This window comes from Oncorhynchus nerka, linkage group LG20, assembly GCF_034236695.1.
Source record: "Oncorhynchus nerka isolate Pitt River linkage group LG20, Oner_Uvic_2.0, whole genome shotgun sequence".
Classification (NCBI taxonomy): domain Eukaryota; kingdom Metazoa; phylum Chordata; class Actinopteri; order Salmoniformes; family Salmonidae; genus Oncorhynchus; species Oncorhynchus nerka.
Window position 1 is genome coordinate 58,115,467 of NC_088415.1, and position 14,940 is coordinate 58,130,406.

Below are 14,940 nucleotides of genomic sequence, written 5' to 3' on the forward strand. Positions count from 1 at the left end.
TATGGGTTGGTTATTTTCGTTGCAGGTATTGTTTTAAATAATTCAAAACGTTATCAAGAAAAGTGTCATAGAATTGCTAAAGGAAATTGAGTTATTTTGCATTCATTTAAAAAAAAAATAATAATAATGCTGATCTGAACACTCCAACATACAAACGTTGCCTTCAACTTTTCTTTTGAGACCAAATAAATAGGCTATTACAGAGCATTGGTCCTGATTTGAATTGAGACAACAGATCATCTAACCGCTCTGTTTAACCCATGTAACAGACACCTTGACCCCAATCCTATGAGAATTGGCTTTACACAACACTTAAAATGCTCATTTTCACATTTTTGCATGAGGGCACATTCATGCCCACAATGTAGGCTGGAAGAGATGTGTGGAAATGGCTGAAGGCCAGGCAATGGTACTTTGAAAGGAACTACTAAGAACATTGTTTCTGAACGGTAAAACCAAAGGTCTAATTGTGTGTATTCCTCTCTATACCCCTTCCTGAGAGAACGGTAAAACCAAAGGTCTAATTGTGTGTATTCCCCTCTATACCCCTTCCTGAGAGAACGGTAAAACCAAAGGTCTAACTGTGTCCCTTCCTCTCTATACCCCTTCCTGAGAGAACAGTAAAACCAAAGGTCTAATTGTGTGTATTCCCCTCTATACCCCTTCCTGAGAGAACGGTAAAACCAAAGGTCTAATTGTGTGTATTCCCCTCTATACCCCTTCCTGAGAGAACGGTAAAACCAAAGGTCTAATTGTGTGTATTCCTCTCTATACCCCTTCCTGAGAACGGTAAAACCAAAGGTCTAATTGTGTCCCTTCCTCTCTATACCCCTTCCTGAGAGAACGGTAAAACCAAAGGTCTAATTGTGTGTAGTAACCAAGGCTTGAATTACACATTTAAAAAATTGTTGGCCAGACCAATCTTCACATTCTTAACCTTTTTGGAGGTTTCCATGTTAATATTGTGAAGCTTATGGGAGAGCCCTTCAATGGTCTTGATTTTTGTCCTCCAGACATTGATCAAACCTAAATGAATAATGAAATGTATAGAAGTCCCAGTGGCCCTGTCCCAGTGTGGCGTGCGATCTGTATCTGAGGTTGTACACACAATTCTACTTCTTATTCCATATGAAACTAGTCTAACCTGGACTCTGTGTCCTTCATTCCTCAACCTCTTTCACAAAATGTAAGTTTCTCCCTCAGACCTTCTCCAATGTGTTTTGAGAAGGTTGAATCAATGACTCAAGGAAAGACACTTGAGATGTATTCAATGGTTGCTACCTCAGGGACATAGGAAGTTGGTAGAAGTCCATATTATCATCCCCTAATGGATTGGTCCAGTAAGCGGCGGCGAAAGGTTGCTGGTTCGAATACCCGAGCCGTCAAGGTGAAAAATCTGTCGGTGTCCTTGAGTGAGGCACTTAAACCCTAATTTGCTCCAGTGGCACCATACTACTGTGGCTAGGGTTCTGGTGGCATACACTGATCCTACATATGTAGTTAAGAGGTGTCTTCTACCTCGAGCGGACATGAGCCAGTTACTGAGATCGGTCCTTCAGAGATTTGTCACATTATTCTCTTTATGTCTGACTTGCCGAGGAGACTGATACAGCAGGGTAAGGTAGAAGTGCACTTAACCGCAGGTCTAGGATCTGACTACCCTACCCCTGATCTAAATCTTAACTGTTTGGGAGATGACAAGACATGAATGAGACAATGTCTGCAGTAGTCTTCTATAGTAATATTCTACTCTTTGCTCCTAGCCCTCAATGACCATAATGCTGGTTGTTCACAGGAAAGGAAAGGCCAGGCAAACAGAGAAAAAAATGGAATCAAATCCAATTTTATTTGTCACATGCGCCGAATACAACAGCATTTCACCTTACTGTGAAATGCTTACTTACAAGCCCTTAACCAACAATGCAGTTCAAGAAATGGAGTTAAGAAAATATTGACTAAATAATCTAAAGTGAAAAATAAAGTAACTAAATAATAAGGCTATATACAGGGGGTACCGGTAACGAGTCAATGTGGAGGCTATATACAGGGGGTACCGGTAACGAGTCAATGTGGAGGCTATATACAGGGGGTACCGGTAACGAGTCAATGTGGAGGCTATATACAGGGGGTACCGGTAACGAGTCAATGTGGAGGCTATATACAGGGGGTACCGGTAACGAGTCAATGTGGAGGCTATATACAGGGGGTACCGGTAACGAGTCAATGTGGAGGCTATATACATATACAGTCAATGTGGAGGCTATATACAGGGGGTACCGGTAACGAGTCAATGTGGAGGCTATATACAGGGGGTACCGGTAACGAGTCAATGTGGAGGCTATATACAGGGGGTACCGGTAACGAGTCAATGTGGAGGCTATATACAGGGGGGTAACGAGTCAATGTGGAGGCTATATACAGGGGGTACCGGTAACGAGTCAATGTGGAGGCTATATACAGGGGGTACCGGTAACGAGTCAATGTGGAGGCTATATACAGGGGGTACCGGTAACGAGTCAATGTGGAGGCTATATACAGGGGGTACTATATACAGGGGGTAACGAGTCAATGTGGAGGCTATATACAGGGGGTACCGGTAACGAGTCAATGTGGAGGCTATATACAGGGGGTACCGGTAACGAGTCAATGTGGAGGCTATATACAGGGGTACGGTAACGAGTCAATGTGGAGGCTATATACAGGGGGTACCGTAACGAGTCAATGTGGAGGCTATATACAGGGGGTACCGGTAACGAGTCAATGTGGAGGCTATATACAGTAACGAGTCAATGTGGAGGCTATATACAGGGGGTACAGAGTCAATGTGGAGGCTATATACAGGGGGTACCGTAACGAGTCAATGTGGAGGCTATATACAGGGGTACCGGTAACGAGTCAATGTGGAGGCTATATACAGGGGGTACCGGTAACGAGTCAATGTGGAGGCTATATACAGGGGTACCGGTAACGAGTCAATGTGGAGGCTATATACAGGGGGTACCGGTAACGAGTCAATGTGGAGGCTATATACAGGGGGTACCGTAACGAGTCAATGTGGAGGCTATATACAGGGGGTACCGGTAACGAGTCAATGTGGAGGCTATATACAGGGGTACCGGTAACGAGTCAATGTGGAGGCTATATACAGGGGGGGAGTCAATGTGGAGGCTATATACAGGGGGTACCGGTAACGAGTCAATGTGGAGGCTATATACAGGGGGTACCGGTAACGAGTCAATGTGGAGGCTATATACAGGGGGTACCGGTAACGAGTCAATGTGGAGGCTATATACAGGGGGTACTGGAGGTAACGAGTCAATGTGGAGGCTATATACAGGGGGTACCGGTAACGAGTCAATGTGTGGGGGTGCAGGTTAGTCGAGGTCATTTGTACATGTCCGTAGGGGTAAAGTGACTATGCATAGATAATGTAAAGGGTGGGATCAATGTAAATAATCTGGGTGGCCATTTGATTAATTGTTCAGCAGTCTTATGGCTTGGGGGTGGTAGAAGCTGTTAAGGAGCCTTTTGGACTTAGGCTTGGCGCTCATGGTACCACTTGCCGTGCAGTAGCAGAGAGAACAGGCTTTGACTTGGGTGACTGGAGTCTACATTTTTTGGTCCTTCCTCTGACACCGCCCAGTATATACAGTTGAAGTCGGAAGTTTACATACACTTACCGTAATTGCTGGACTATTAAGCGCACCTGAATATAAATCGCACCCACTGAATTATTAAAAAATATGTATTTTGTACATAAATACGCCGCACATGTCTATAAGCCGCAGGTGCCTACCGGTATATTGAAACAAATGAACTTGGTCACTATCTTCCTCCTCCTGTGCACTGAAACCACTGAAGTCATCTCCTTCGGTGTCGGAGTTGAATAGCCTCAGAATTGCTTCATCCGATGTTGGATCGTTTTCATTGTCGCTCTCGTCACTTTCATCCGGATGCAAATACCCCGCTGAGCTCATGCTGCCCCTTCAACACGCAGCAGTCCAGCCTTTCGAAACCCGTTGATGATAGTGGATTTTTTGACAATGCTCCACGCTGTCAGGACCCACTGGCAGACTTGACCATAAATTGCTCTTCGCGTGCAGCTCGTTTTAGTGAAGGATTTCTCCCCACTTGTCATACAAGCCTCCCACTGAACAAGGAGCGCCACCTTAAATGCACGATTTACACTGATGTCGAGTGGCTGCAAATACTTTGGGCCATCTGCTTTTCTTCCCTCTGAAAGCCTTTGTTGTCTTTTTGCACTGAGTCAGTTCCTCACGCTGCTGTTTCCAACGTCTTATCATCGACTCATTAAGGCCAAGCTCCCGTGCAGCAGCTCTCTTTCCTTTTCCAACAGCCAGATCGATCGCCTTCAACTTGAAAGCTGCATCATATGCATTTCTCCGTGTCTTTGCCATGATGAGGGTGACAAAATTACTACCGTAATCAGAATGATGGGAAGTTTGAGCGTGCTCGATTTTACGTCACATGTGACGGTGCTCAGTTTTTTGGCGGCATGAATCTTGTGAAAGCGGGAAAAATCCATAAATTAGCCGCGTCATTGTATAAACCGCGAGGTTCAGAGCGTGGGAATAAAGTAGCGGCTTATTGTCCAGCAATTACGGTAGGTTGGAGTCATTAAAACCAGTTTTTCAACCACTCCACATTTCTTGTTAACAAACTATAGTTTTGGCAAGTCGGTTAGGATATCAACTTTGTGCATGACACACGCAATTTTTCCAACAATTTTTAACAGACATTATTTCACTTCTAATTCACAATTCCAGTGGGTCAGAAGTTTACATACACTAAATTGACTGCATTTAAACAGCTTGGAAAATTCAAAGAAACAGCTTGAAAAATTCCGGAAAATGATGTCATGGCTTTAGAAGCTTCTGATAGGCTATTTGACATAATTTGAGTCAATTGGAGGTGTACCTGTGGATGTGTTTCAAGGCCTACCTTCAAACTCAGTGCCTCTTTGCTTGACATCATGGAAAATCAAAAGAAAATCAGCCAAGATCTCAGAAAAAAAATGGTAGACCTCCACAAGTCTGGATCATCCTTGGGAGCAACTTCCAAACGCCTGAAGGTACCACGTTCATCTGTACAAACAATAGCACGCAAGTATAAACACCATGGGACCACGCAGCCGTCATACCACTCAGGAAGGAGACACGTCCTGTCTCCTAGAGATGAACGTACTTTGGTTCAAAAAGTGCAAATCAATCCCAGAACAACAGAAAAGGACCTTGTGAAGATGCTGGAGGAAACCGGTACAAAAGTATCTATATCCACAGTAAAACGAGTCCTATATCGACATAACCTGATAGGCTGCTCAGCAAGGAAGAAGCCACGGCTCCAAAACCACCATAAAAAGCCAGATTACAGTTTGCATCTGCACATGGGTAAAAATGTACTTTTTGGAGAAATGTCCTCTGGTCTGATGAAAGAAAAATAGATTATGTAGATATATTGAAGCAACATCTCAAGACATCAGTCAGGAAGTTAAAGCTTGGTCGCAAATGGGTCTTCCAAATGGACAATGACCCCAAGCATACTTTCAAAGTTGTGGGAAAATGGCTTATGGACACCAAAGTCAAGGTATTGGAGTGGTCATCACAAAGCCTCTTCTTAGTGGGCTGCGATGGTGGCACTGTATTGTCCTCAATGCAGGCTAAGAAGTTGTTTAGTTTGTCTGCAAGCGTGAAGTCGTTATCCGTGACGTGGCTGGTTCTCTTTTTGAAGTCTATGATTTCCTGTAGACCCTGTTAAATTGCGACTCCACTTTATCCCTGTACCGGCATTTCGCTTGTTTGATCGCCTTGCAGAGGGAATAACTACACTGTTTATATTCAGCCATATTCCCAGACCTCTGTCAAGAGACAATGGCAGGTAGAATACTCGGGAGTGGTGGGCAATGTGCACGTCTACGGAGCCTTACCAGGAGACTGCTCTGTCTGCCCCTTCATCGGCGCCATTGTCTTGGGTCGGCTTCTGGAATTAGATCAATTGTCCTGGGTGGTGGAGGATCCGCTTCGGGAAAGTTGTATTCCTGGTCGTAATGTTGATAAGTTGAAGTTGCTCTTATATCCAATAGTTCTTGCCGGCTGTATGTAATAAGATTTAAGATTTCCTGATGGCGCTCCACAGATGAAGCAATCTCAATCGCACTCCACACTGCCCTTTCCCACCTGGACAAAAGGAACACCTATGTGTGATTGCTGTTCATTGAATACAGCTCAGCGTTCAACACCATAGTGCCCACAAAGCTCATCACTAAGCTAAGGACACTGGGACTAAACACCTCCCTCTGCAACTGGACCCTGGACTTCCTGACGGGCCACCCCAGTTGGAAAGGGTAGGCAACAACACATCCTCCATGCAGATCCTCAACACGGTGCTTAGTCCCCTCCTGTACTTCCTGGTCACCCACAACTGCGTGACCAAGCACAACTCCAACACCATCAAGTTTGCTGACGACACAATAGTGTTAGGCCTGATCACCTACAATGATGAGACAGTTCCAGGACAATAACCTCTCTCTCAATATGAGCAAGACAAAGAAGCTGATCGTGGACTACAGGAAAAGGAGGGACGAACACACCCCCATTCACATACAGGGCTGTAGTGGAGAGTTTCAAGTTACTTGGTGTACACATCACCAACAAACTATCATGGTCCAAACACACCAAGACAGTTGTAAACAGGTTACGACAACACCTTTTCCCCCTCAGGAGACTGAACAGATTAGGCATGGGTCCCCAGATCCTCAAAAAGTTCTGCAGCTGCACCATCGAGAGCAGCCTGACCGGTTGCATCACTGCCTGGTATGGCTACTGCTCGGCATCCGACTGGAAGGTGCTACAGAGGGTAGTGTGTATGGCCCAGTACATCACTGGGGCCAAGTTTCCTGACATCCAGGACCTCTACAGTTGAAGTCGGAAGCTTTTCAAAATTCCTGACATTTAATCCAAGTAAAAATTCCCTGTTTTAGGTCAGTTAGGATCACCGCTTTATTTTAAGAATGTGAAATGTCAGAATAATAGTAGAGAGAATGATTTATTTCAGCTTTTATTTCTTTCATCACATTCCCAGTGGGTCAGAAGTTTACAGACACTCAATTCGTATTTGGTAGCATTGCCATTAAATTGTTTAACTTGGGTCAAACGTTTCGGGTAGCCTTCCACAAGCTTCCCACAATAATTTGGGTGGATTTTGGACCATTTTTGTAGGCCTCCTTGCTCACACACACTTGTTCAGTTCTGCCCACAAATTTCGGATTGAGGTCAAGGTTTTGTGATGGCGACTCCAATACCTCGACTTTGTTGTCCTTAAGCCATTTTCCCACAACTTTGGAAGTATGCTTGGGGTCATTGTCCATTTGGAAGACCAATTTACGACCAAGCTATAACTTCCTGACTGATGTCTTGAGATGTTGCTTCAATATATCCACAATTTTATTTCCTCATGATGCCATCTATTTTGTGAAGTGCACCAGTCCCTCCTGCAGCAAAGCACCCCCACAACAAGATGCTGCCACCCCCGTGCTTCACCGTTGGGATGGTGTTCTTCAGCTTACAAGCATCCCCCTTTTTCCTACAAACATAATGATGGTCATTATTGCCAAACAGTTCTATATTTGTTTCATCAGACCAGAGGACATTTCTCCAAAAAGTACGATCTTTGTACCCATGTGCAGTTGCAAACCGTAGTCTGGCTTTTTTATGGTAGTTTTTGAGCCGTGGCTTCTTGCTGAGCAGCCTTTCAGGTTATGTCAATATAGGACTCGTTTTACTGTGGATACTTTTGTACCTGTTTCCTCCAGCATCTTCACAAGGTCCTTTGCTGTCCTTTGCTGTTGGGATTGATTTGCTCGTTTCGCACCAAAGTACGTTCATCTCTAGGAGACAGAACGCGTCTCCTTCCTGAGCGGTATGACGGCTGCGTGGTCCCATGGTATTTATACTTGAGTACTATTGTTTGTACAGATGAATGTGGTGCCTTCAAGCGTTTGGAAATTGCTCCCAAGGATGAACCAGACTTGTGGTCTTGGCTGATTTCGTTTGATTTTCCCATGATGTCAAGCAAAGAGGAACAGAGTTTGAAGGTTGGCTTTGAAATACATCGACAGGTACACCTCCAATTGACTCAAATGATGTCCAAATGATGTCCATTAGCTATCAGAAGCTTCTAAAGCCATGACATCATTTTCTGGAATTTTCCAAGCTGCAGAAAGGCACGGTCAACTTAGTGTATGTTAATTTCTGACCCACTGGAATTGTGATACAGTGAATTATAAGTGAAATAATCTGTCTCTGTAAACAATTGTTGTTCTTAACAAGAAATTTGTGGAGTAGTTGAAAAAACTAGTTTTAATGACTCCAACCTAAGTGTATGTAAACTTCCGACTTCAATTTTATGTAAGAATGCTGTTCATTGACTACAGCTCAGCATTCAATACCATAGTACCCTCCAAGCTCATCATCAAGCTGGAGGCCCTGGGCCTCAACCCCATCCTGTGCTGGATCCTGGACTTTTTGACGGGCTGCCCCCAGATGGTGAACATCTCCACCTCGCTAATCCTCAACACTGGGGCCCCACAAGGGTGCGTGCTCAGCCCCCTTCTGTACTCTCTGTTCACCCATGACTGCGTGGCCATGCACGCCTCCAACTCAATCATCAAGTTTGCAGACGACACAACAGTAGTGGGCTTACCAACAACGACGAGACCGCCTAATGTAGGAGGTGAGGGCACTCGGCGTGTGGTGTCAGGTAAACAACCTCTCACTCAACAAAACAAAGGAGATGATCGTGGACTTCAGGAAACAGCAGAGGGAGCACCTCCCTATCCACAGAGGGGACAGCATCGGAACGTTTTCAGTTCCTCGGCGTATACATCAACAACAAACTGAAATGGTCCACCCACACAGACAGTGTGGTGAAGAAGATGCAACAGTGCCTCCTCAACCTCAGGAGGCTCACGAAATTTGACTTGTCACCCAAAACCCTGACTAACTTTTACAGATCCACAATTGAGAGCATCCTGTCGGAATGTGTCACCGCCTGGTACGACAACTGCACCACCCACAAACGCAAGGCTCTCTAGAGGGTGGTGTGGTCTACACAACGCATCACCGGGGGCAAACTACCTGCCCTGCATGACACCTACACCACCCGATGTCACAGGAAGGCAAAAAAGATCATCAAAGACCACAACCACCCGAGCCACTGTTTGTTCACCCCGCTACCATCCAGAAGGTGAGATCGGTAAAGGTGCATCAAAGCTGGGACCGAGAGACTGAAAAACAGCTTCTATCTCAAGGCCATCAGAAAGCTGAAAAGCAATCACTAACTCCGAGAGGCTGCTGCCTACATGGAGACCCAATCACTGGCCACTTTAATAAATGGATCACTAGTCACTTTATACAATGCCACTTTAATAATGTTTACATATCTTACATTACTCATCTCATATGTATATACTGTATTTCATACCATCTATTGCACCTTGCCTATGCCGCTCGTCCATCGTCCATCGCTCATCCATATACTTGTATACATATTCTCATTCACCCCTTTTAGATTTGTGTGTATTAGGTAGTTGTTGTGGAATTGTTAGATTACTTGTTAGATATTACTGCACTGTCGGAGCCAGAAGCACAAGCATTTCGCTACACTCGCATTAACATCTGCTAACCATGTGTATGTTACCAATAAGATTTGATTTGAACTAAAATTACATTTACGTTTTAGTCATTTAGCAGATGCTCTTATCTAGAGCGATTTACAGGAGCAATTAGTGCCCTCGCTCAAGGGCACATCTGCTCAGGGATTCAAACCAGGGACTTTTTGGTTACTGGTCCAATGCTCTTAAGCGCTAGGCTACATGCCACCTTCATTAGATGTAAGAAGGGCTTTATAAATACATTTGATTTGATTGATTAGGGAGGGGGAAACACAAAACTGACCTCAGATCAGTCTATATATTTATTTATTATTTACTCCAAAGAGCAGGGGGACCGATCTCTCCACTTCTCACCCATAACCTGAGTACTTTGGAGTAGGATGAAGTTCACACTGGTCTAAGGTCAGTATGGTTAGCATTTGGGCAGAGCAAGGTAAACCAATCTGATCCAATATATGTTTGTAGAGGAAACCTAAAAACTCACATCTTCCCGCTCACACAGAGCATGCATTTAGGTGAGCTGTGGTCATTTCTCATTTGGAGATAAACTAGATTAGAAGACTGAAAATGAACATGACACCAAAGGTGGGATCATACAGTGGGGCAAAAAAGTATTTAGTCAGCCACCAATTGTGCAAGTTCTCCCACTTAAAAAGATGAGAGCCCTGTAATTTTCATCATAGGTACACGTCAACAAAAAAAATCCAGAAAATCACATTGTAGGATTTTTAATGAATGTATTTGCAAATGATGGTGGAAAATAAGTATTTGGTCAATAACAAAAGTTTATCTCAATACTTTGTTATATACCCTTTGTTGGCAATGACAAAGGGCAAACGTTTTCTGTAAGTCTTCACAAGGTTTTCACACACTGTTGCTGATATTTTGGCCCATTCCTCCATGCAGATCTCATCTAGAGCAGTGATGTTTTGGGGCTGTTGCTGGGCAACACGGACTTTCAACTCCCTCCAAAGATTTTCTATGGGGTTAAGATCTGGAGATTGGCTAGGCCACTCCAGGACCTTGAAATGCTTCTTACGAAGCCACTCCTTTGTTGCCCGGGCGGTGTGTTTGGGATCATTGTCATGCTGAAAGACCCAGCCACGTTTCATCTTCAATGCCCTTGAAGGAGGTTTTCACTCAAAATCTCACGATACATGGCCCCATTCATCCTTTCCTTTACACGGATCAGTCGTCCTGGTCCCTTTGCAGAAAACAGCCCCAAAGCATGATGTTTCCACCCCCATGCTTCACAGTAGGTATGGTTTTCTTTGGATGCAACTCAGCATTCTTTGTCCTCCAAACACGACAAGTTGAGTTTTTACCAAAAAGTTATATTTCTGTTTCATCTGACCATATGACATTCTCCCAATCTTCTTCTGGATCATCCAAATGCTCTCTAGCAAACTTCAGACGGGCCTGGACATGTACTGGCTTAAGCAGGGGGACACGTCTGGCACTGCAGGATTTGAGTCCCTGGCGGCATAGTGTGTTACTGATGGTAGGCTTTGTTACTTTGGTCCCAGCTCTCTGCAGGTCATTCACTAGGTCACCCCGTGTGGTTCTGGGATTTTTGCTCACCGTTCTTGTGAATTTTTTGACCCCACGGGGTGAGATCTTGCGTGGAGCCCCAGATCGAGGGAGATTATCAGTGGTCTTGTATGTCTTCCATTTCCTAATAATTGCTTCCACAGTTGATTTCTTCAAACCAAGCTGCTTACCTATTGCAGATTCAGTCTTCCCAGCCTGGTGCAGGTCTATAATTGTGTTTCTGGTGTCCTTTGACAGCTCTTTGGTCTTGGCCATAGTGGAGTTTGGAGTGTGACTGTTTGAGGTTGTGGATAGGTGTCTTTTATACTGATAACAAGTTCAAACAGGTGCCATTAATACAGGTAACGAGTGGAGGACAGAGGAGCCTCTTAAAGAAGTTACAGGTCTGTGAGAGCCAGAAATCTTGCTTGTTTGTAGGTGACCAAATACTTATTTCCACCATAATTTGCAAATAAATTCATTCAAAATCCTACAATGTGATTTTCTGGAGAAAAAAAATGCTAATTTTGTCTGTCATAGTTGAAGTGTACCTATGATGAAAATTCTCTCATCTTTTTAAGTGGGAGAACTTGCACAATTGGTGGCTGACTAAATACTTTTTTGCCCCACTGTACATGCCCAAGGGCAGGCTATTCACGATGGTATGATATTGCTGATGTAGAGACAGTTTGTTTCTGTATTATCTTCTGACCTGTTATGAAGAGAGAAGGGGATATGGCATCCATCACTGTGCATGTGAATAGGGCTACTCAGACCCATGCCTATGGCAACTGATCTGGGATCAGTTCTACATATTAAAGTTCTCAATATGGCCATTGTTGGCTGAAAAGCAAGTCGGATCCTGTTACAGGTATTGAAGGCAAGAAGCAACCATGCCCCTTGATGGTGGTGGTTAAGATGTGCACTTGGTCCCCCTGGCGTGCTGAAGGGCGCATGCCCACTGCGGTGACGCCGCAGCTCCATGTGTGTTGAGAAGCGCACTATTTGGCAACAGAGGCGGTAGCGGGGAGGGCAGAAAAGATACAGGGTATACCCTGAATTTTAAAAAAATACATTGAATAATCGGAGCAGATTGTCACCATAAATCCTAGTGGCCTGGTCTCGGCTGTGTTGCGTACAATCTGTATGTGAGATTGTCGTACACAAAATTCAAATTCTTATTCCATAAGAAGCTCTAGTCTTACCTTGACTCTGTGTCCTTGATTCCTCAACCTCTTTCACAAAACGCAGGGTCCTCCCCTCAGACCTTCTCCTCCAACGTGTTTTGAGAAGGAGGTTGAGGAATCAAGGACACAAGGAAAGACACTTGAGATTTACCTCATGGTTGTGCTACCACAGGGACACTGAAGAAGTGGGTAGAAGTACCCCCATACTGAAACAGGGTCATTTAATATGTGGATTGGGAATTGGGCCACTAACCCCAGAAGCCCGCAGCGAAAGGTCGCTGGTTCGAATACCCAAGCCGTCAAGGTGAAACATCTGCCGTAAGACTATGGCTAGGGTTGTGGGGGCATAAACTGATCCTACATATGTAGTTAGAGGCGTCTTCTACCTCGAGCGGACATGAGCCAGTTACTGAGATCGGTCCTTCAGAGACTTGTCACATTATTCTCTTTATGTCTGACTTGCCGAGGAGACTGTGACACCACAGCGTAAGGTAGAAAGTGCACTTAACCGCAGGTCTAGGATCTGACTACCCCTGATCTAAATCTTAACTGTTAGGGAGATGACAAGATATCTGAACCTGTATCAGAGTGTAGAGGCCACTTCTACCCCCTCAGACAGCTCCACTGAAAGGGCAGGAGAAAAACACAAATACCCCCACATAGAATCTGCTTCATCTCAATGCACATGTGTACCCCCCAATGGTTTTTGAAAGAATAGAGAGAAAAGAGATGAGCTTGGAAAGAGAGGAATAGAGAGAGAAGGAAAAGGAGAGGAGAAGGAGGAGGGGGAGATATTCCAAGGCAATGCTGTAAGCGTGATACTAGCCACGGATACTTATTAGGTAATAGGTGTCTTAGCAAAGCTATGAGGAGGAAGCCACTTCCTGCCAAATAGTGAGTGGGGCTGATAGTGACTGGGACAGCTACTTTGTGCTTTGTTATAGTACTTAATGGGAATTAAGTTGAAGCTGTCATGTTGTTACTGGTGGCCATTACCTCATGCAGGGAGAGTAGAGAAGCCACAGTCCTGACCAAGCCACAGTCAAAGAAACGCAGTGTGAATCTGAAATTAGGACGTGGTTCTTTGTTCTCATCGATTGATCATTATAATGTGTTGTGGTTGATGAATATTCAGCAGAGAACATTCATTCACATTGTCACGTCTTTATGAAAGACGCATAATGAATGTGGTCTGTTTTCTCACTAATGCTTACTGTAAATAGAGAGAACAACAGCGTGAGTTAGAGAGCGTGAGGGAGTCAGGGAATAAACAAACTTACATCACAAGCACAACACTTCCATTGTATTACTACATTTACAAACTTACAAGTGTATGGGAAATAAAGTTGTACGACAGGACAGCAGGTAGCTTAGCGTTTAAGGGCGTTGGGACAGTAACAGAATGGTCGCTGGTCCGAATCTGCCATTTAACGCTAATTGCTCCTGTAAGTCACTCTGGATAAAATGATCTGCTAAATGACAAAAAATGTAATGACAAGGCAGTGCTAGGAGGAGGGCTGAGAGTGTTAAAGAAACCCAGTTGCTGCCTGAAGAGAGTGGTATTCAGTCCATCTCGGACTGCAGTAGGTCGTTTCTCACTGAGAGACCAGAACAAAGAAGCAACCTGAATGTCTGCAGTAGTCTTCTATAGTAATATCCTACTCTTTGCTCCTAGTCCTGGGGGGCTGTAGGCTTTTGTCTCAGCCTAATGCCACATAGATGAATCCCACCATTAGATGAATCATATGTCATATGCGGTTCGTTACAGAATTTGAGCTGGACGAAAGTACATAAAATGTACGCTCTCAGTCACTGGGGCGGGCACCAAAGCATAGCACACACAATTGCCTCAAGGACTATATTGCTGGTTGTTCACAGGAAAGGAAAGACCAGGCAAACAGAGATGGCAGAGTGGAGAGGTCTGACATCATTCAGGCAAAGGGAGAACGGCCCCATTCACTGCATTATAAACAAGCAACAGGGCTTTACTCTGACACTAGCAGACACAGGAACCTGTGAAGACATGATAGAGATGTGTGTAGTAACTTAGGGCCAAGGATAAGACTACCCTGCAGCTTACAGGATATATCAGGGGCCTTTTGTACTCCAGGTATGAGTTACCCATAGGCACAGCCTAATCTATAACTAACATTACATTTACGTTTGAGTCATTTATCAGACGCTCTTATCCAGAGCGATTTACAGGAGCAAGTAGGGTTAAGTGCCTTGCTCAAGGGCACACAGATTTTTCACCTAGTCGGCTCTAGGATTCAAACCAGCAACCTTTTGTTTACAGGTCCAACGCTCTTAAGCGCTAGGCTACCTGACGCCTTCATTAAGGAGGGGAAACACAAAACTGACCTCAGATCAGTGTTTATGGTAACTTCATCCGGCTCCTCCTTTTGTGTCTTTTGGGATAAACAGTTAGCTGATAAAGCATTCACTTTGAATTTCCCTTTTTGAGTGTCCCTCCCCCGGTCCCCCTGCTCTTTGGTGTATCTATCTCACCACTTCACTAACCTGAGTACTTTGGAG